Here is a 22628-nt window from a genome sequence, read left to right as displayed (position 1 = left end):
TCTACCGGAACCGTGCCGGGTGGCCAGCCACTTAGCTACACCATCGACAAGGACGAAGTGGACCGCATCCGTGATAAGCTCAATGCGCAGGAGGGAGAAATAAAGGGATTGAAGGAACGCGGAATCCGACTCCCGGCCCTGGCATTGCCAACCAAGTTTTCTGGAGAAGCTTCTAAGGTTCATGTTTTCCGTCGCCAATGCCAAGCTTATCTAGAGGCCCGCAATGCCGAGTTTCCCCAAGAAGACATCAAAGTGGCGTGGATCTACAGCCTTTTTGTGATGACCCATGGGCCTTGTAGTCCTGCTCATGACATTGTGGTGCCTGATGAAGAAGAAAACTTGGGTTTTTTACCTTCCCAGTCAGAACTGGATTCTTCCCAGACAGATTCTTCCCAGCCAGATCTGGGAACCTTGCACCTGCAAGAGGATTATGTTCCAGAAGTATGTCAAACAAATACTGAGGCTACATCTCCAGTGTTTTCTCGCCATGAGTTTTGTAAACAACAGAGAGGCTTGGAAGCAGCCTCGCGCAGGAGTGCGAGAATAATTGCTAAGAATTTGCCAATTAAGCCTACTTTCCATGAGAATCTTTAAGGATGTCACGACCCAGGCGGCAGAGGCACCAATAACCATACACAGAGGCCAGAATCTAACTAATATCTTTATTGAAGGAATATATAAAGTTAATAAAAACAAGTATAGAAAATAGTCCAGAATTAGACCCTTCAGGAAAGGTCAGAATTAGTCCAAAAAAGCAATGTCCAATAAGAAATATTAAGGTCCAAAGTTGTAATCCAATAACCGAAACACTCACTTTGCCAAGCAAAGTGAGGGGAGATGACAAGGTCCTTAGTCCATAAAACTTGAGCGTGGCTAGGAAATAACTTGATACTTGAAACAAGGCTTGAACGTGGAACAAGGTAACTAAGAACAAGAACAAGGTCCGTGGAATAACTTGGTAAAATCCGTGAAACAAGGCAAGGATTAGTCCTGGGAAACAAGGCAAAGTCCGTAGGTAAACAAAGGCTGGGAAGCAAGGCGAAGGCTGGATAGCAAGGCAAGGCTTGAGCTGAAGCGAGGCTTGAATCGGAGCGCGCTGTCCAGACACAACTCGCTCCGTAGGCTGACGAATTGACTCCGCGAAGTTGCTACGCGGGCAAAACACCTATATAGAGTCCAACTTTCTCACCAAAGCGGTTCTCTGGGAATCAGAAACGAAAGCTAAACTCTGAGACCAGATGTTAAACTCCTTAAAGATTCTCACGAGAACCAATGTTAATTGGCAACATTCTTAGCTGCTATCCTCGCACTCCTGCGCGAAGCTGAATCCAAACTTCTCTGTTGTTTACAAAACTCCCGGCGCAAGAACACGGGAGAAGTAGGCTCTGGGGTTGTTTGACATACTTCTGGGGCACAACTTTCTTGCAGGTGCAAGGTTTCCAGATCTGCCTGGGAAGGATCTGGCTGAGAGGAATCCAGTTCAGACTGGGAAGGTAAAAAACCCAAGTTTTCATCTTCATCAGGGATTACAATGTCCTGAGCAGGACTACAAGGCCCATGGTTCATCACACTATCCCCCTCCTCAGGGCCCCTCCCAAACTGGGGTCCTCTCCCCGAGGCGCGAGGTCGCGGTTTGGTGGGATAGGTCAGATGGAAGCGACGGGTTAGATCAGGAGCATGGACTGTGGAGGCGTCTTCCCAAGAGCGTTCCTCAGGCCCAAAACCCACCCAGTCAATGAGATATTGTAGGCGGCGGCGATGAAAGCGAGAATCCAAAATGTCCTCAACCTCGAACTCCTCCTCCCCATTCATCAAAACAGGAGGGGGGGCCGGTTGGTCTGTATCAGGACGCACACCATCCGCCGGAAGGAGCAGGGAACGGTGAAACACTGGGTGAATGCGCATTGAACGCGGAAGTTGGAGTTTGAAAGTCACGGGGTTTAATTGCGCCACCACTGGATAGGGGCCAATGAAGCGGGCATCTAACTTCCGGCATGGGCGGTGGGAGGGCAGAAAGCGAGTGGACAGAAAAACCCGATCTCCTACCTTGATTTCGGGGCCCGGCTGGCGGTGTTTGTCAGCGTGGCGTTTATAGTCCTCCTTGGCTTGGTCCAGTTGCTGGAGCAAAAGTTGTTGCACCGCTGTGAGTTCCTGCAGCCAATCCTCTGCTGCGGGAACTTCTGAAGTTTCAATGACAGGGGGAAAGAAACGTGGATGGAAACCGTAGTTTGCAAAGAACGGCGTTTCTTTTGTAGAAGCTTGAACTCCATTATTGTAGGCAAACTCAGACAGTGGTAACAGAGAAGCCCAATTGTCCTGTTGGTAGTTTACATAACAGCGAAGATACTGCTCCAAAGTGGCATTGGTGCGCTCCGTTTGCCCATCTGTTTGGGGATGATGAGCTGAAGATAAGCGAGAGTCTATGCCCAGTAGTTTTTGTAGTGCCTTCCAAAAACGAGAGGTGAATTGAGATCCACGGTCTGTGACTAAACTCTTGGGCAATCCATGTAGTCTGAAAACATGCTGAAGAAATAGATCCGCAGTTTCTTTGGCCGTGGGGAGGCCTTCGCAGGGAATGAAATGGGCTAACTTGGTGAATAGGTCCACCACCACTAAGATCGTGGTGAATCCACAGGAAGGTGGTAGGTCAGTGATGAAATCCGCGGAAATTATTTCCCATGGGCGAGATGGGGTAGGAAGGGGGTGCAAAAGCCCTGAGGGCTTCTCCCTTCGTATCTTGGAGCGCTGGCATACTGGGCAGGTGTTGACATATTTTTCCACATCCTTGCGGATCTTGGGCCACCAAAAATCTCTTAGGATCAAATGCATGGTTTTAAATAGTCCGAAGTGTCCTGCTGGTTTGCAGTCATGACACAGACGAAGCGCTTTTTCCCTGCCCGGTCCGGGTGGGATATAAACATGATTTCTATAGCAGAGCAGCCCATCTTTAAGCGAAAAGGGAAAATGCAGACCTTGGCGAAGTTGGTCCTGCGCCCAGGCATCTGCTTGCTGACTAGCCCTGATTTCTTGAGCACAGATGGGTCCTGGAGTAGGGGAAGTTGAACCAATGGGACTGGATTTGGTGTTCCCCACTGTGAGCGTGGCAAAGTTCTCAGGTTGTAGCAGTTGGGATTCAAAGGTCTCCTTGCGTCCTGCAGCGTATTCCGGTTTACGTGACAGGGCGTCTGCTTGCTTGGTTTGAGCTGGGGTCACATAATGGATCTGGAAGTTGAAACGTTCAAAGAATAAAGCCCAACGTTGCTGCCTCTGATTTAGTTTGCGGGCAGTTCTTAGATGTTCTAGATTACGATGATCAGTGTGGACTTCAATGGGGAATTTGGCCCCTTCTAGCCAATGTCTCCAAGTTTCAAAGGCTGCCTTTATGGCCAGTAGTTCTTTTTCCCAAATGGTGTAATTCCTCTCTGGTGTGGTTAGTTGACGAGAATAAAAGGCACAGGGGTGGAGGTGATCTCCCACCGGTTGTAAGAGTACAGCCCCAATTGCCACATCAGAGGCGTCCGCTTGCACCACAAAAGGGGTTCCAGGATTTGGGTGCTGTAGAATTGGCTGGGAGGTGAATAGTTTCTTCAGTTGCTGGAACCCTTTCTCTGCTTGATCAGTCCAGCGGAAAGGCTGCTTTCCACGGATGCAGCTAGTGATGGGGTCGGACCAGCGGGCAAAATCTGGAATGAACTTGCGGTAGTAGTTCGCGAACCCCAAGAAACGCTGCACCTCTTTCTTGTTAGTTGGCGCCCGCCATTCCAATACTGCTGAAACTTTGGCTGGATCCATGGAAAGCCCTAGAGGCGAGATGCGGTAGCCAAGGAAATCTACCTCTTGTAGATCAAAAGCGCATTTTTCTAGCTTGGCATAAAGTCCATGATCCCGCAGTCGTTGCAACACCATTTTGACGTGGTTCTCATGTTCTGATTGTGATCTGGAAAACACCAAAAAATCGTCCAGGTAGATTATCAAGAATCTGTCTAGATAGTCCTGAAAAATATCGTTGACAAAATGCTGGAACGTTGCGGGAGCTCCGCATAAACCGAAATTCATAACTCGGGACTCGAATAATCCGAATTTAGTCTGGAAGGCGGTCTTCCACTCGTCCCCTTCTCTGATGCGAACTAGATTATAAGCCCCCCGAAGATCCAGCTTGGTGTAGACCTTGGCTCCTCGAAGTCGGTCCAGTAGATCCGAGATTAAGGGCAGGGGATAGCTGTTCCGCTTGGTGATATTGTTCAATGCTCTGTAGTCCACCACCAAGCGTAATTCCCCTGACTTCTTCTTCACAAACATCACTGGGGAGGCGGCTGGGGATTGAGAGGGTCTGATGAACCCCTTGCGAAGGTTTGTCTCTAAGAATTCCCTGAGAGCTTCTTGCTCTGGTTCAGTCAGGGAGTAGAGATGCCCTCGCGGGATCGGGGCCCCCTCCACCAAGTCAATGGCACAGTCATAAGGTCTATGTGGGGGTAATTTTTCGGCTTCTTTCTCATTGAATACATCCCAATACTCGGAGTACTTCTTTGGCAAGGTGATGATGGGCTCGGAGTCTGTGGCATGGCATACCTTGGCTACGAGGCAATGGTTTTGGCAGTACGGTGAAGCAAACTGCAGTTCTCTGTTGGACCAGGAGATGTTAGGGTCGTGGAGTGTCAGCCATGGAATTCCCAAAATCACAGGGAAATGGGGAACCTCGGTAACAAAGAAGGAAATCTCTTCCATATGTTCCCTTATCCACATCCTGGTGGGTTCCGACCACTGGCTTACGGGGCCCGTCTTGAGGGGACGGCCGTCTATGGCTTGCACCACACGGGCATTCTTGAAATCATGATATTGTAATCCCAGAGAGTCGGCATACTCTCTATCGATGAAATTGTTGGTAGCTCCAGAGTCTATCATGGCGTGGATCATGACGGGTCCCCTTTTTGCTGACCATAATGTGACCACGAGAAGGAACAGGACCCCGGTTGGCGGCTCTTGGATGGATTTTTTGACCGGGTTGGCGAGCCTCTCTACACCCGGTCGTTGGCTTCCCCCGCCGGCTGTGTGCCAGTCGGCTCAGACGCCTTCGACTCCGTGGAGGACGCCGCCGCAAGACGGGCGGCAGGCTTCCCTTTGGCTGGGCACTCTCTGGCGAAGTGGCCCCCGTTCCCGCAGTACCAGCAGAGGTTCAAGCGTTGACGACGGGCCTTCTCGGCGGCATCTAGTCTGGGACGCACATTGCCCAACTGCATCGGCACCTCCTCGCCTCCTCTGGGGTATGGGGTTGGCGGCGGGGGTCTCCACACCGGACGTGGCTGAACACTGGCGGGAGCGGGGGGTTTTGCCCCGGCTCTACCGCCCTGGCCTCGAACCCATTGTTTCCTGTTGGCAATCATGACTTCAGCCCGTAAACATTGATCAATGAGTGCCTCGAGGGTCTGGGGAGGATCCACCTTGGAGATTTCTTCCAGCATTTCAATGTTGAGACCCTCCCGAAATTGTCCTCTGAGGGCTACATCGTTCCAGCCGGTGTTGTGGGCCAGCACGCGGAACTCGGCTATGTACTGAGACATGGGTCTGTCTCCTTGAAGGAGGCGCCGGAGTTTGTGACCGGCTGCCTCCAAATTGTCCTCGATTCCCCAGGTCTCCTTAAGGTGATCCAAGAAGCGTTGTGCTGAACTTAGGTGGGGGGAGGCTTGATCAAACAGGGCCGTCGCCCAGCTAGCCGCTGGTCCGTCTAGAAGACTGTAGACCCACGCCACCTTGATGTCTTCTTGGGGAAACTCGGCATCACGGGCCTCTAGATAAGCTTGACATTGGCGGCGGAAAACATGAACCTTAGCAGCTTCTCCAGAAAACTTGGTAGGCAACGCCATGGCCGGGAGGCGAACTCCGCGCTCCCTCAACCCTTTTATTTCTCCATCCTGCGCGTTGAGTCTGTCACGGATGCGGTCCACTTCGTCCTTGCTGATGGTGTAGCTGAGCGGCTGTCCAGCCGGCGCGGCTCCGGTAGACATCCTGGCCTCGGTTAGTTGGTGCTTATGGGTGGCGGAGTCAAACTGTCACGACCCAGGCGGCAGAGGCACCAATAACCATACACAGAGGCCAGAATCTAACTAATATCTTTATTGAAGGAATATATAAAGTTAATAAAAACAAGTATAGAAAATAGTCCAGAATTAGACCCTTCAGGAAAGGTCAGAATTAGTCCAAAAAAGCAATGTCCAATAAGAAATATTAAGGTCCAAAGTTGTAATCCAATAACCGAAACACTCACTTTGCCAAGCAAAGTGAGGGGAGATGACAAGGTCCTTAGTCCATAAAACTTGAGCGTGGCTAGGAAATAACTTGATACTTGAAACAAGGCTTGAACGTGGAACAAGGTAACTAAGAACAAGAACAAGGTCCGTGGAATAACTTGGTAAAATCCGTGAAACAAGGCAAGGATTAGTCCTGGGAAACAAGGCAAAGTCCGTAGGTAAACAAAGGCTGGGAAGCAAGGCGAAGGCTGGATAGCAAGGCAAGGCTTGAGCTGAAGCGAGGCTTGAATCGGAGCGCGCTGTCCAGACACAACTCGCTCCGTAGGCTGACGAATTGACTCCGCGAAGTTGCTACGCGGGCAAAACACCTATATAGAGTCCAACTTTCTCACCAAAGCGGTTCTCTGGGAATCAGAAACGAAAGCTAAACTCTGAGACCAGATGTTAAACTCCTTAAAGATTCTCACGAGAACCAATGTTAATTGGCAACATTCTTAGCTGCTATCCTCGCACTCCTGCGCGAAGCTGAATCCAAACTTCTCTGTTGTTTACAAAACTCCCGGCGCAAGAACACGGGAGAAGTAGGCTCTGGGGTTGTTTGACATACTTCTGGGGCACAACTTTCTTGCAGGTGCAAGGTTTCCAGATCTGCCTGGGAAGGATCTGGCTGAGAGGAATCCAGTTCAGACTGGGAAGGTAAAAAACCCAAGTTTTCATCTTCATCAGGGATTACAATGTCCTGAGCAGGACTACAAGGCCCATGGTTCATCACAAAGGAGTCAAACATCTGGTCTCAGAGATTAGCTTTCGTTTCTGGTTCCCAGAGAACTGCTCTCGGCGGGAAAGTTAGACTCTATATAGGTGTTTTCCCCGCGGAGTAACTTTGCGGAGTCAATTCGTCAGCCTCCGGAGCGAGTTGTGTCTGGACAGCGCGCTCCGTCTCTAGCCTCGTTCCTGCTCAAGCCTTGCCTTGTTTCCAGCCTTCGCTCCTGTTTCCCAGCCTTTGTTTACCAACGGACCTTGCCTTGTTTTCCCAGGACTAAACCTTGCCTTGTTTCACGGATTTTACCAAGTTATTCCACGGACCTTGTTCTTGTTCCTCGTTACCTTGTTCCACGTTTCAAGCCTTGTTCAAGTATCAAGTTATTTCCTAGCCTTGCTCAAGTTCATGGACTAAAGGACCTTGTCATCTCCCCTCACTTTGCCTGGCAAAGTGAGTGTTTCGGTTATTGGATTACAACTTTGGACCTTAATATTTCATATTGGACATTGTTTCTTTGGACTAATTTTGACCTTCCCTGAAAGGTCTACTTCTGGACTAACTTTTACATTTGCTTTTACTAACTTTATATATTTCCTTAATAAAGATATTAGATAGAATCTGGCCTCTGCGTATGGTTATTGGTGCTCTGTAGCCTGGGTCGTGACAGTTTGACTCCGCCACCCTAAGCACCAATTAACCTCGGCCAGAATGTCTACCGGAGTCGTACCTGGGCCGAGCGGCCAGCCGATTACCTACACCATCGACAAGGATGAGGTGGACCGAATCCGTGATAAGCTCAATGCACAGGATGGAGAAATAAAGGGTTTGAAGGAACGTGGAATCCGTCTTCCGGCCATGGCGTTGCCAACCAAGTTTACTGGAGAAGCTTCTAAGGTTCATGTTTTCCGTCGCCAATGCCAAGCTTATCTAGAGGCCCGTGATGCCGAGTTTCCCCAGGAAGACATCAAGGTGGCGTGGATTTACAGTCTCCTAGACGGGCCAGCGGCTAACTGGGCGACGGCTCTGTTCGACCAAGCCTCCCCACATCTAAGGTCAGCGCAACATTTCTTGGACCACCTTAAGGCGACCTGGGGAATCGAGGACAATTTGGAGGCAGCCGGGCACAAACTCCGCCGCCTCTTCCAAGGAGACAGACCCATGTCTCAGTACATAGCCGAGTTCCGAGTGCTGGCCCACAACACCGGCTGGAACGATGTTGCCCTCAGAGGACAATTTCGGGAGGGTCTCAACATTGAAATGCTGGAGGAAATCTCCAAGGTGGATCCTCCCCAAACGCTGGAAGCACTCATCGATCAATGTTTACGGGCTGAAGTCATGATTGCCAACAGGAAGCAGTGGGTACGAGGCCAGAGCGGTAGAGCTGGGGCAAAACCCCCCGCTCCCGCCAGCGTTCAGCCGCGTCCAGTGTGGAGACCCCCACCACCATCCCCATACCCCAGAGGGAGCGAGGAGGTGCCGATGCAGTTGGGCAATGTGCGTCCCAGATTAGATGCCGCCGAGAAGGCCCGCCGCCAACGCCTAAATCTCTGTTGGTATTGCGGGAATGGGGGCCACTTCGCCAGAGAGTGCCCAGCCAAAGGGAAGCCCGCCGCCCGTCTTGCGGCGGCGTCCTCCACGGAGACGAAGACGTCTGAGGCGGCTGGCACACAGCCGGCGGGGGAAGCCAGCGACCGGGCGTAGAGAGGCTCGCCAACCCGGTCAAGAAACCCATTCAAGAGCCGCCAACCGGGGTCCTGTTCCTTCTAGTGGTCACCTTATGGTCAGCAAAAAAGGGACCCGTCATGATCCACGCCATGATAGACTCAGGAGCTACCAACAATTTCATTGATAGAGAGTATGCCGACTCTCTGGGATTACAATATCATGACTTCAAGAATGCCCGTGTGGTACAAGCCATCGATGGCCGCCCTCTCAAGACGGGCCCCGTAAGCCAGTGGTCGGAACCCACCAGGATGTGGATAAGGGAACATATGGAAGAGATTTCCTTCTTTGTTACTGAGGTTCCCCATTTCCCTGTGATTTTGGGGATTCCATGGCTGACACTTCACGACCCAAGCATCTCCTGGTCCAACAGAGAATTGCAGTTTGCTTCAAAGTACTGCCAAAACCATTGCCTCGTAGCCAAGGTCTGCCATGCCACAGACACCGAGCCCATTATCACCTTGCCAAAGAAGTACTCCGAGTATTGGGATGTATTCAATGAAAAAGAAGCCGAAAAATTACCCCCACATAGACCTTATGACTGTGCCATTGACTTGGTGGAGGGGGCCCCGATCCCGCGAGGGCATCTCTACTCCCTGACTGAACCAGAGCAAGAAGCTCTCAGGGAATTCATAGAGACAAACCTTCGCAAGGGATTCATCAGGCCCTCTCAATCCCCAGCCGCCTCCCCAGTGATGTTTGTGAAGAAGAAGTCAGGGGAATTACGCTTGGTGGTGGACTACAGAGCATTGAATAATATCACCAAGCGGAACAGCTATCCCCTGCCCTTAATCTCGGATTTACTAGACCGACTTCGAGGAGCCAAGGTTTACACCAAGCTGGATCTTCGGGGAGCTTACAACTTAGTTCGCATCAGAGAAGGGGACGAGTGGAAGACCGCCTTCCAGACTAAATTCGGATTATTCGAGTCCCGAGTTATGAATTATGGATTATGCGGAGCTCCCGCAACGTTCCAGCATTTTGTCAATGACATTTTCCAGGACTACCTAGATAGGTTCTTGATAATCTACCTGGACGATTTTTTGGTGTTTTCTAGATCACAATCAGAACATGAGAACCACGTCAAAATGGTGTTGCAACGATTGCGGGATCATGGACTTTATGCCAAGCTAGAAAAATGCGCTTTTGATCTACAAGAGGTAGATTTCCTTGGATACCGTATCTCGCCTCTAGGGCTCTCCATGGATCCAGCCAAGGTTTCAGCAGTATTGGAATGGCGGGCGCCAACTAACAAGAAGGAGGTGCAGCGATTCTTGGGGTTCGCGAACTATTACCGTAAGTTCATTCCAGATTTTGCCCGCTGGTCTGACCCAATCACTAGCTGCATCCGTGGAAAACAGCCCTTCCGCTGGACTGATCAAGCAGAGAAAGGGTTCCAGCAACTAAAGAAATTATTCACATCCCAGCCAATCCTTCAGCATCCAGATCCTGAAACCCTTTTTGTGGTGCAAGCGGACGCCTCTGATGTGGCAATTGGGGCTGTGCTCCTACAACCGGTGGGAGATCACCTTCATCCTTGTGCCTATTATTCTCGTCAACTAACCGCACCAGAGAGAAACTATACCATTTGGGAAAAAGAACTATTAGCCATAAAGGCAGCTTTTGAAACTTGGAGACATTGGCTAGAAGGGGCCAAATTTCCCATTGAAGTCCACACTGATCATCGGAATCTAGAACATCTAAGAACTGCCCGCAAGTTAAATCAGAGGCAGCAACGTTGGGCTTTATTCTTTGAACGTTTCAACTTCCAGATTCATTATGTGACCCCAGCCCAAACCAAGCAAGCAGACGCCCTGTCACGTAAACCGGAATACGCTGCAGGACGCAAGGAGACCTTTGAATCCCAACTACTACAACCCGAGAACTTTGCCACGCTCACAGTGGGGAACACCAAATCCACTCCCATTGATTCAACTCCCTCTACTCCAGGGCCCATCTGTGCTCAAGAAATCAGGGCTAGTCAGCAAGCAGATGCCTGGGCGCAGGATCAACTTCGTCAAGGTCTGCATTTTCCCTTTTCGCTTAAAGATGGACTGCTTTGCTATAGAAATCATGTTTATATCCCACCCGGACCGGGCAGGGAAAAAGCACTTCGTCTGTGTCATGACTGCAAACCAGCAGGGCATTTCGGACTATTTAAAACCATGCATTTGATCCTAAGAGATTTCTGGTGGCCCAAGATCCGCAAGGATGTGGAAAAATATGTTAACACCTGCCCAGTATGCCAGCGCTCCAAGATAAGAAGGGAGAAGCCCTCAGGGCTTCTACACCCCCTTCCTAACCCATCTCGCCCATGGGAAATAATTTCTGCGGATTTTATCACTGACTTACCACCTTCCTGTGGATTCACCACGATCCTAGTGGTGGTGGACCTTTTCACCAAGTTAGCCCATTTCATTCCCTGTGAAGGTCTTCCCACAGCCCAAGAGACTGCAGATTTATTCCTCCAACATGTTTTCTGACTACATGGATTGCCCAAGAGTTTGGTCACAGACCGTGGATCCCAATTCACCTCTCGTTTCTGGAAGGCACTACAAAAACTATTGGGCATAGACTCTCGTTTATCTTCAGCTCATCATCCCCAAACGGATGGGCAAACGGAGCGCACCAATGCCACTTTGGAACAGTACCTTCGCTGTTATGTAAACTACCAACAGGACAATTGGGCTTCTCTGTTACCACTGTCGGAATTTGCCTACAACAATGGAGTCCAGGCTTCTACAAAAGAAACGCCGTTCTTTGCAAACTACGGCTTCCATCCACGTTTCTTTTCCCCTGTCATTGAAACTTCAGAAGTTCCCGCAGCAGAAGATTGGCTGCAGGAACTCACAGCGGTGCAACAACTTTTGCTCCAGCAACTGGAACAAGCCAAGGAGGACTATAAACGTCACGCGGACAAACATCGCCAGCCGGGCCCCGAAATCAAGGTAGGAGATCGGGTTTTTCTGTCCACTCGCTTTTTGCCCTCCCATCGCCCTTGCCGGAAGTTAGATGCCCGTTACATTGGCCCCTATCCAGTGGTGGCGCAACTTAACCCCGTGACTTTCAAACTCCAACTTCCGCGCTCAATGCGCATTCACCCAGTGTTTCACCGCTCCCTGCTCCTTCCGGCGGATGGTGTGCGGCCAGATGTAGACCGGCCGGCCCCCGTCCCTATTTTGGTGGATGGGGAGGACGAGTTCGAGGTTCAGGACATTTTGGATTCTCGCTTTCACCGCCGCCGCCTGCAATATCTCATTGACTGGGTGGGTTTTGGCCCTGAGGAACGCTCTTGGGAAGACGCTTCCACAGTTCACGCTCCTGATCTAACCCGTCGCTTCCATCAGACCTATCCCGCCAAGCCACGACCTCGCGCCTCGGGGAGAGAGTCCCAGTTTGGGAGGGGGCTTGAGGAGGGGGATAGTGTGATGACCCATGGGCCTTGTAGTCCTGCTCATGACATTGTGGTGCCTGATGAAGAAGAAAACTTGGGTTTTTTACCTTCCCAGTCAGAACTGGATTCTTCCCAGACAGATTCTTCCCAGCCAGATCTGGGAACCTTGCACCTGCAAGAGGATTATGTTCCAGAAGTATGTCAAACAAATACTGAGGCTACATCTCCAGTGTTTTCTCGCCATGAGTTTTGTAAACAACAGAGAGGCTTGGAAGCAGCCTCGCGCAGGAGTGCGAGAATAATTGCTAAGAATTTGCCAATTAAGCCTACTTTCCATGAGAATCTTTAAGGAGTCAAACATCTGGTCTCAGAGATTAGCTTTCGTTTCTGGTTCCCAGAGAACTGCTCTCGGCGGGAAAGTTAGACTCTATATAGGTGTTTTCCCCGCGGAGTAACTTTGCGGAGTCAATTCGTCAGCCTCCGGAGCGAGTTGTGTCTGGACAGCGCGCTCCGTCTCTAGCCTCGTTCCTGCTCAAGCCTTGCCTTGTTTCCAGCCTTCGCTCCTGTTTCCCAGCCTTTGTTTACCAACGGACCTTGCCTTGTTTTCCCAGGACTAAACCTTGCCTTGTTTCACGGATTTTACCAAGTTATTCCACGGACCTTGTTCTTGTTCCTCGTTACCTTGTTCCACGTTTCAAGCCTTGTTCAAGTATCAAGTTATTTCCTAGCCTTGCTCAAGTTCATGGACTAAAGGACCTTGTCATCTCCCCTCACTTTGCCTGGCAAAGTGAGTGTTTCGGTTATTGGATTACAACTTTGGACCTTAATATTTCATATTGGACATTGTTTCTTTGGACTAATTTTGACCTTCCCTGAAAGGTCTACTTCTGGACTAACTTTTACATTTGCTTTTACTAACTTTATATATTTCCTTAATAAAGATATTAGATAGAATCTGGCCTCTGCGTATGGTTATTGGTGCTCTGTAGCCTGGGTCGTGACACTTTTAGACGGGCCAGCGGCCAACTGGGCGACGGCACTGTTCGGCCAAGTTTCCCCACACCTAAGATCAGCGCAACACTTCTTGGATCACATTAAGGCGACTTGGGGGATCGAAGACAATTTGGAGGCAGCCGGCCATAAACTCCGGCGCCTCTCTCAGGGGGACAGACCCTTGTCCCAGTACATAGCCGAGTTCCGAGTGCTGGCCCACAGCACCGGATGGAATGATATAGCCCTCAGAGGACAATTTCGGGAGGGTCTCAACATCGAGATGTTGGAAGAAATTTCCAAAGTGGATCCCCCTCACTCTCTTGAAGCACTCATTGATCAATGTTTACGAGCTGAAGTCATGCTTGCCAACAGAAAACAATGGGTCCGAGGCCAGAGCGGTAGAGCTGGGGTGAAATCTCCCGCTCCCACCAGCGTCCAGCCGCGTCCAGTATGGAGACCCCCGCCACCAGCCCCATACCCCAGGGGGAGCGAGGAGGTGCCGATGCAGTTGGGTAATGTACGTCCCAGGTTAGATGCCGCCGAGAAGGCCCGCCGCCAACGCCTAAATCTCTGTTGGTACTGCGGAAACGGGGGCCACTTCGCCAGAGAGTGCCCAGCCAAAGGGAAGCCCCCCGCCCGTCTAGCGGCGGCGTCCTCCACGGAGACGAAGACGTCTGAGGCGGCTGGCGCACAGCCGGCGGGGGAAGCCAGCGACCGGGCGTAGAGAGGCTCGCCAACCCGGTCAAAAAACCCACTCAAGAGCCGCCAACCGGGGTCCTATTTCTTCTAGTGGTCACCTTGTGGTCAGCAAAAAAGGGGCCAGTCATGGTCCATGCCATGATAGACTCAGGAGCCACAAACAATTTCATTGATAGAGAGTATGCCGACTCTCTGGGATTACAATACCATGACTTCAAGAATGCCCGTGTGGTGCAAGCCATCGATGGCCGCCCCCTCAAGACGGGTCCCGTAAGCCAGTGGTCGGAACCCACCAGAATGTGGATAAGGGAACATATGGAAGAGATTTCCTTCTTTGTTACCGAGGTTCCCCATTTCCCTGTGATTTTGGGAATTCCATGGCTGACACTTCACGACCCAAGCATCTCCTGGTCCAACAGAGAACTGCAGTTTGCTTCAAAATATTGCCAAAACCATTGCCTTGTAGCCAAGATCTGCCATGCCACAGACACTGAACCCATTATCACCTTGCCCAAGAAGTACTCAGAATATTGGGATGTATTCAATGAAAAAGAGGCCGAGAGATTACCCCCACATAGACCTTATGACTGTGCCATTGACTTGGTGGAGGGGGCCCCGATTCCGCGAGGACATCTCTACTCCCTGACTGAACCGGAGCAAGAAGCTCTCAGGGAGTTCATAGAGTCAAACCTTCGCAAGGGATTCATCAGACCCTCTCAATCCCCAGCCGCTTCCCCAGTGATGTTTGTGAAAAAGAAGTCGGGGGAATTACGCTTGGTGGTGGGCTATAGAGCATTGAACAATATCACTAAGCGGAACAGCTATCCCCTGCCCTTAATCTCGGACCTACTAGACCGACTTCGAGGAGCCAAGGTCTACACCAAGCTGGATCTTCGGGGAGCGTATAATCTAGTTCGCATCAGAGAAGGAGACGAGTGGAAGACCGCCTTCCAGACTAAATTCGGATTATTCGAGTCCCGAGTTATGAATTATGGATTATGTGGAGCTCCCGCAACGTTCCAGCATTTTGTCAATGACATCTTTCAGGATTATCTAGATCGGTTCTTGATCATCTACCTGGACGATTTTTTGGTGTTTTCTAGATCACAATCAGAACATGAGAACCACGTCAGAATGGTGTTACAACGATTGCGGGATCATGGACTTTATGCCAAGCTGGAAAAATGTGCTTTTGATCTACAAGAGGTAGATTTCTTGGGCTACCGCGTCTCGCCACTAGGGCTCTCCATGGACCCGGCAAAGGTTTCAGCAGTATTGGAATGGCGGGCGCCAACCAACAAAAAGGAGGTGCAACGATTCTTGGGGTTCGCGAACTATTACCGCAAGTTCATTCCAGATTTTGCCCGCTGGTCTGATCCAATCACCAGCTGCATCCGTGGGAAACAGCCCTTCCGCTGGACAGATCAAGCAGAGAAAGGGTTCCAGCAACTAAAGAAATTATTCACGTCCCAGCCAATCCTTCAGCACCCAGATCCTGAAACCCCTTTTGTTGTGCAGGCGGACGCCTCCGATGTGGCAATTGGGGCTGTACTCCTACAACCGGTGGGAGATCATCTTCATCCTTGTGCCTTCTATTCCCGTCAATTGACCGCACCAGAGAGAAACTACACCATTTGGGAAAAGGAACTATTGGCCATAAAGGCAGCCTTTGAAACTTGGAGACATTGGTTAGAAGGGGCCAAATTTCCCATTGAAGTCCATACTGATCATCGGAATCTAGAGCATCTAAGAACTGCCCGCAAGCTAAATCAGAGACAACAACGCTGGGCTTTATTCTTTGAACGTTTTAACTTCCAAATTCATTATGTAACCCCAGCCCAGACCAAGCAAGCAGATGCTCTGTCACGGAAACCGGAATACGCTGCAGGACGCAAGGAGACAGTTGAGTCCCAGCTGCTACAACCCGGGAACTTTGCCACGCTCACAGTGGGGAACACCAAATCCACTCCCATTGAATCAACTCCCTCTACTCCAGGGCCCCTTTGTGCTCAAGAAATCAGGGCTAGTCAGCAAGCAGATGCCTGGGCGCAGGATCAACTTCGCCAAGGACTACATTTCCCCTTTTCGCTTAAGGATGGGCTGCTTTGCTATAGAAATCATGTTTACATCCCCCCAGGACCGGGCAGGGAAAAGGCACTTCGTTTGTGTCATGACTGCAAGCCAGCAGGGCATTTCGGGCTATTCAAAACTATGCATTTGATCCTAAGAGATTTCTGGTGGCCCAAGATCCGCAAGGATGTAGAAAAATATGTCAACACCTGCCCAGTATGCCAGCGCTCCAAGACAAGAAGGGAAAAGCCCTCAGGGCTTCTGCATCCCCTTCCTACCCCATCTCGCCCATGGGAAATAATCTCTGCGGATTTTATAACTGATCTACCACCTTCCTGTGGATTCACCACGATCCTAGTGGTGGTGGACCTTTTCACCAAGTTAGCCCATTTTATTCCCTGTGAAGGCCTTCCCACGGCCAAAGAGACTGCAGATCTATTTCTCCAACATGTTTTCAGATTGCATGGATTGCCCAAGAGTTTGGTCACTGACCGTGGGTCCCAATTCACCTCTCGCTTCTGGAAGGCACTACAAAAACTATTGGGCATAAACTCTCATTTATCTTCGGCTCATCATCCTCAAACAGATGGGCAAACTGAGCGCACCAATGCCACTTTGGAACAGTACCTTCGCTGTTATATAAACTACCAACAGGACAATTGGGCTTCCCTGTTACCACTGTCGGAGTTTGCCTACAATAATGGGGTCCAGGCTTCAATTAAGGAAACCCCGTTCTTTGCAAACTATGGCTTCCATCCACGTTTCTTTCCTCCTGTCATTGAAACCTCAGAAGTTCCCGCAGCAGAGGACTGGCTGCAGGAACTCACAGCAGTGCAGCAACTTTTGCTCCAGCAACTGGACCAAGCCAAGGAGGACTATAAACGCCACGCTGACAAGCATCGCCAGCCGGGCCCCGAAATCAAGGTAGGAGACCGGGTTCTTCTGTCCACTCGCTTTTTGCCCTCCCACCGTCCCTGCCGGAAGCTAGATGCCCGTTTCATTGGTCCCTATCCAGTGGTGGCGCAACTTAACCCCGTGACTTTCAAACTCCAACTTCCGCGCTCTATGCGCATTCATCCAGTGTTCCATCGCTCCCTGCTCCTTCCGGCGGATGGTGTGCGCCCTGATGCAGACCGGCCGGGCCCCGCCCCTGTTTTGGTGGACGGAGAAGAAGAGTTCGAGGTTCAGGACATTTTGGATTCTCGCTTTCACCGCCGCCGCCTACAATATCTCATTGACTGGGTGGGTTTTGGCCCCGAAGAGCGCTCTTGGGAAGACGCTTCCACGGTTCATGCTCCTGATCTAACCCGCCGCTTCCATCAGACCTATCCCGCCAAGCCGCGGCCTCGCGCCTCGGGGAGAGAGTCCCAGTTTGAGAGGGGGCTTGAGGAGGGGGATAGTGTGATGACTCATGGGCATTGTAGTCCCATTCCTAGTGCTGTTGTGACTGACGAAGAGGAGAACTTGGGTTTTCCTCCATTTCAGCCAGAAAGGGAACCATTTCAGCCAGAAATTGAGCCTTTGCACCTGCAGGAGGTTTGTCTTCCAGAAATCTCCCAAACAAGCCCGGAGTCGAGTTCTCCCCCTTTTTCGCGCCGTAATTACATTCTCCAGCAGAAAGGAGTGCAACAGGCTAATCGCAGGAGTTTGAGAATAGCAGCAAAGCATTCAGATGATTAAGCCTGTTCCCATGAGAAATTTTAGGGAGTCATACATCTGGACACAGAGATTGACTTTCGGTTCTGGTTCCCCAGAGAAGTGTTCTCTGGTGGGGAAAACAAGGCCTATTTAGGTTCCTTGCTCCCGGAGGGTTCTTGCGGAGTCAATTCGTCAGCAACTGGAGTAGTGTGTGTGGACAGCTACTCCGCTTCCAAGCCTTTGTTCCTGATTCAAGCCTTCGTTTTCCAGCCTTGTTCTTCCACGGATTTTGCCTTGCTTTCCAAGACCCAGCCTTGCCTTGTTTCCCGGATTTTGCCAAGTAAACACCACGGATCTTGTTCTTGTTTCTCGTTCCTTGCTGTCTTGTATTCAAGCCTTGTTTTTCCGAGAGTCAAGTTAATTCCTAGCCTCGTTCAAGTTCTTGGACTAAAGGACCTTGTCATCTCCCCTCACTTTGCCTGGCAAAGTGAGTGTTTCGGTTATTGGATTATAACTTTGGACCTTTATATTTCATATTGGACATTGTTTCTTTGGACTAATTTTGACCTTTCCTGAAAGGTCTAATTCTGGACTATTTTCTACACTTGTTTTTATTAACTTTATATACTCCTTCAATAAAGATATTAGATAGATTCTGGCCTCTGTGTATGGTTATTGGTGCCCTGCAGCCGGGTCGTGACACTCCGGGAAAATGGGGGAGAATTCTGCCCAAGGCTTGTTTGGCTGACTTCTTGAGGGCAAACATCCTCCAGGTGCAGGGGCTCCGATTCTGGCTGAACCGGTGGAAATCCCATGTTTTCCTCTTCGTCTGCCACAATAGTACTAGGAACGGGACTACAAGGCCCATGAGACATCACATCTGTTTACAACAATCTCATCTATGCCTATTTCAGGAACAGGATCAGGGATTTGATGCTCTCAGCAATACTCTATATATTGCTGTATCATCAGTATTACTGTTGATTGTTTAATTGTTTAATTAATTGTTATTTTGTTTAATGCTTTATTCTGTGAGGCAAATTACAATATTAAGTCAGTAAATCAAAATAGCTCATATAGGTTTAGACACAGGGACATTTAACTTACAGTTCTAGTGGTATTTCCTGGTTTTTGCTACAAAGATGTTAATGATTTTTATAAATAGCTACACTCACTTAAATAAAGCAGCATTTCAGCCTATCTATATATATAAAAATGTAATGTGACATTTTACTATGGATAAAACAACAAAACCACTGAACCAAATCACACCCAATTTGGCCACAAAAGACATAGTCATCCAGTTTATGTCTTTCAATTAAAAAAAACCCTAGAAAAATAAAGTCCAAATTTGAGGATGAGGAACAGCCATTTTCTCCCTGGTTGCCGCTCAGAAGGGTAGGCACCGTCCCCTTTAAGCCCGCCCCATCATCTCCTAGCAACCCACTCAGCCACAATTGCGATAGGCAGAGTTAGGCCTCACTTAAGCCTCTTCCACACTGCTGATAAAATACAGATTATCTGATTTGAACTCAATGATATGACATTGTAGACTCAAGGCCTTTCCACACAGCCAAGGCAGAATGCCAAGGCAGATACAATCTACAGTATCTGCTTTGAACTGGGTTATTTTGAGTCCACACTGGCATATAATCCAGTTCAGTGTAGAAGGGGCCTCATATAATCCAGTTCAAAGCAAATAATATAAGATTATAAATATAATATATACAAATTACTGTGGTATAATAAACCAGAACAATATAATCTCTAAAATCAGTAAATAAAGAGTAACACTCTGAAAGCAAGGGAATTCCAGAGAGGAAACAATCAGGACCAGCTAACACCTCCCAACAAAGGCAGGAAGAGACTAGACTTTGATGCCACAAGGCCATTAAATGCTAATCAAGGTGACTAATTAACCTTGGTAGAAGGTGGCCAGGCTTTAAAGCAGCAATACTACTCTGTACTATTGAAGCTGACCAACCAAAGATTCCCTTAGGTAGCAAGCAGCCAGGCTTTGAAGCAGCGAGGGTATCCATTGTAATTCTAGCTGCCCAAAAAACCATTCCCCTAGAATGCAAGTACCCAGCCTTCCAAGCAGCAAGCCTATTTTATTGTATTCCAGATCACCAAACAAGGATTCCCATAAAAAGAAAACAGCCAGGCTTTGAGGCTGCAAGGCTATTCGTTGCTATTCCACCAGGCCAACAAAGTATTCCTATAAGCCACAGCAACACGTGGCCAGGCACAGCTAGTTACATATAAATGTGAGCTTTTGGGTAATCTGCCTGATGCTGCAGGAGTGATACTGCTGACAAATATATCAATACAAGTTGAATATTTTTCACCCAAAATGCTTGGGACCATAAGTATTTTGGATTTCAGATTTGTTTTTATTTTGGAATTCCTGTATTTGAGATCTCTTGGAGATAGGACCTAAGTCTAAACATGAAATAAATAAATGTTTCTTATATACCTTATACAAATAGGAATAAAGATAATTTTATACACAACATTTGTAAAAATATTTGTGTACACTGAAGTTTGAGAAAGCAACCTCATTAGTGAGTAATTTAGGATTTTGAAGGGTTTCAGAATATTGAATTTTGAATAAGGAATGCTTAACGTATATATTAGATTTATTTTGAACAAACACATATTTCTGTATTCTCTATCCATTTTTTTCTTCTAGTCTTCTTTTCTGGGTATTTTGTTTTATATCTGATAACATTCTCTTAAACTAAGTGGACACACATCTTATTTCTGTTGAAAATGTATGTTCACAGATGAACTGCTCAAGGCTTAATTTTTTTAACAAGTGTGCTTTTCCTTCAAAAAGAATGTAAGGCACTGAATAGAGAGAAAAATTGGTCTTTCCCTATCAACCTCATCATATGTGGTTAGAATCGGCAGCATATACCAATCTAGCCCTGGTCACCCATGGAGCCGGCCAGCTCTCATCAGACAATGCCATGCCGGCTCCATGGGTGAAGGGGGCGGAACCGGCATGCCACCACTGCAGCGGCAACATGGGAGGCTTCCCATGTTGCCAGTTCTATGGGGGAAGGTATGAGCTCCACATGCGCTCATGCTTCCCCCATGTGATCGGCCTCCTGGCAATGTGGGCAATGTGAGGTGTATGGCATTGGATTCCCCACGCCTCCTGCCACTGGCTGTCTGATGAGGTTGTGAATTTCTAAACCTGCAGTAAAACATATTTGGGAGTAAGCCTCATTGAAGTTAGTGGAGTCTAACTCTGAGTAAATCTGCATAAAACACAACTTGAGAACATGTCTGTCAAATTCTTTCAAGCTAATAAAAGAAGCTCCAAGGTACATAAAATGTGTCCTTTTACTGTATGTCATGCAAGATGGGAATTAACTGTCCTTCTCAACCATCATAGACCTACTAAAACAGTGGAATTTATGGGTAAATTAATAAGAGCATATTTCCATTAATTCAGTGGTCTTATTCTATTTGGGCCAAAGAAAGAGAGCAATTTGACAAAATAAATTTATTTTAAGAATGTGAAAAAAAAGTATCACAATATTCAGATTCCATGTTCTGAATATAAGGATGCTTGAGAAATTCATGCTTTGCTAATTCTGATTCATAATGCCTTTGCCTGCATTTCTCTAAAATGGCCCTTCAGTCAGGTGATTCTGAGTTTTCTTCCATTATTGTTTCACTTATTTCATTGCCACCAGCTCCCTATAAAACCACAGGACTTGCTTGATTTCACTACTATGAGAGGAAACAGCCAAGAGCAATCAAGTCCACTCTGGCCATTTTCCCTTTGAAATATGTGACATTGTAATTTGAGATGTGTGACATTGTAATTTAATCCCATGGCACTGAATTCAAACTACTAAAATGTGTTTGTTTATTCATCATGATCACTGAAATGATACACTGACATATGAGAAATAGGATGTGAATTTCTTGCACTGCAATATATCTCAAGGTTGGGTCATATAAACCCATGGAAGATGTAAGGCTACATTCAAAATAACAACTAACAAGGGAGCAGAGCACCACCAGTGCTTTTAAGCTATTCCACTATATATCACAAGTCTTTGGGTTCATGTACACTTTCTTCAGCCATGTATAAATAGCAGCCCTGGATTTGGCACCAGTGTGCATCCTGAAGACAGTTAGCTTTCAATTCAGGGTGTATTTGTTTGTTTGCTTTTTTTCAAGTGCAAACTTCAGTCCTTTGAATTCCATAGACACTTCCTTCTTGGTCCTCCTCTTATCCTCTCTAACCTAGCAATTGCTTTCCTCTTTTTCTGGTTTAAGTCCTTTCGTGATTTATTGTTGTGTTGTTCAAACTGGCAAGGTATGGTACATGCCTACAAATCAGATCATCATATTTTGATCCCAGATTTGATTTCAGTAAAATAGCAAAGTATGCTTGCATCATACCAGAGAAGGCTGAAAGATAATGCCATGGGTGTGGAGAGGATTATGTGAGCCCAAGGTAGTGCCACCCTATCTTTGAGAAACCATTCTAGCTTATTATCTCAATCTAGTCTTTATTATTTTGGGGTGATTAGTTTGTGGCTAATGAAAAGACTCTGGAGGAAAATGCAATTTAGAACCAAAACAGGTGTGAAGAGGGAGATCCAATAATGTATCTGTTGACATCTGATTCTTTATTACAGATAAATTCAGAAAGAGCGGCTTCATCCTTGTAAGATGTCTAGTGATTTTTTTTCTTTGATGTGTGAGGCACACATTTGTAAATGAGTACATAACAAAAACAGGGAAGTGGTTTGTGGGGAAAGCTTCTTCAACTTTCTCCACAATGATATTTCTGTGAGAAAAATGGAACTGCTTTTTGCCCTGCCAGGATAAAAGAAAAGACCTCTTTTGGAACCTGATTTTTTTCTCTTGGTGTGCCTGAAAACTTCTCTGGATGGACAAAATAGATCAAACAATGAACATAGAGGAAAGATTGATACCCCCCCTTCCTAACCCCATTTCCCCAATCTGATTAATTTCTTATCTTCAGCAGTTTGCTAGTAAATAAAAAGACATTGAGCCACCTGATCATGGATTTCTCACATGTATGTCTTCGTGCCCTTGACTGTAAATTCAAGTA

At 48.1% G+C, this 22628-nt stretch overlaps 1 protein-coding gene across 4 annotated transcripts in view; it reads left to right on the top strand.

The window, feature by feature from the left end:
- The window catches only part of ctnna3 (catenin alpha 3), a 1223202-nt gene that overhangs the window by 791092 nt on the left and 409482 nt on the right, over nucleotides 1–22628 (top strand). The gene's annotated exons all lie outside the window — the stretch shown is intronic.

The sequence above is a fragment of the Anolis carolinensis genome, chromosome 3 (assembly GCF_035594765.1).
Source record: "Anolis carolinensis isolate JA03-04 chromosome 3, rAnoCar3.1.pri, whole genome shotgun sequence".
Taxonomy (NCBI): Eukaryota; Metazoa; Chordata; class Lepidosauria; order Squamata; family Dactyloidae; genus Anolis; species Anolis carolinensis.
The sequence above is the reverse complement of the archived record's forward strand: the minus strand, read 5'-3'. Positions and strand labels throughout refer to the sequence as shown.